This window comes from Camelina sativa, chromosome 19 (assembly GCF_000633955.1).
Source record: "Camelina sativa cultivar DH55 chromosome 19, Cs, whole genome shotgun sequence".
NCBI lineage: Eukaryota > Viridiplantae > Streptophyta > Magnoliopsida > Brassicales > Brassicaceae > Camelina > Camelina sativa.
Genome location: NC_025703.1, coordinates 17,396,081 through 17,397,228, shown reverse-complemented (window position 1 = coordinate 17,397,228; position 1,148 = coordinate 17,396,081).

Sequence of the window (1,148 nt, the reverse complement as noted above, 5' to 3'; positions counted from 1 at the left end):
TAAAATGTAGAAAATATATAATCATAACATATTTTATATAAATAAATAGAAAATTTGTTTTCTGATAACAAATAAATATATTTTACTTTGTTAAAGTGTTAACAACAAAAAAGAAGAGAAAAAGAGAGAAAAGAAGGAGAGAAAGAGAGGTAAGTTGTTAGTAAGGGCAAAAATGTAAAAGGAAAGTGGACACATAAGCAAAAAACTTGGGAAAGTATATCATGAGTGGAAAGTGGGTTTTTGTGACAGAACTCACACCCAAAGTGGGTTTTCATGACATTCACCCATATATTATTACCTCATCTAGAGCATATCTCGAGGTGGAATCAGTCCAATCATAGTTCAGATGAAGTGAGTTATTGATTTTACAACTCAGGTGAATTCATGGCTACGCGACTTAGACCTACGAGCATTCATAGGAGGATTCCAACCAATCCAGAAGTATTCAAGCTATGAACCAAACTGTTCTGAAATCTTGATCTGTCATAGAACCACGAAGATTTGGAATCACATTAATATCTGTTCATATGTGAAAGATATGGATATTTCTAGTTAGTGGATCTATCCCAGTACCAGTTTCACGTCTGAGCCAAAGATCGTGTTACACAGATCAACTCTGCCACAATTGCGACATGAAATAAGTTGGAGGATGTCAATGGATCTCTTATGTTTCCAGAAAGCCCAAGAACACATGATTTGGCCAACAAACTACAAGGTTACGCCCCATTTGCCAAAGGAGGTTAATCTAGTTGTTCACTTGAAGAGTTTTAGGTCCAGCTGGTTTAGGAGCTTCCAGAATTATGTTTGGCAACCAGGAGTTGTTTCTACTAAGCCCAAGGTAAAGAAATGGTACAACCCATGTTGTTTCTCATCAGCAAATTGGATCAAGGAGCCAAAAAGATAAAAGATCAAGGAATGTATTTAGTGGGCTTATTCAAGAGCTTATGGCCAAAGAGAGCATGCGAAATTATATTGGGGATGATGTCTATCAAGTCCAGCCCACTTTGAACCTAATTCAAGTCCAAGAAAGCCTAAAATAGTCACTCTATTTTGTGGCCAAAGAGAAGTGACGAAAATTGGAGTTCAACTCATCTCGGGAAGGCAAACTTGAAGAGTTGAATCTTCATTCAACTATCTATCTTTATTGT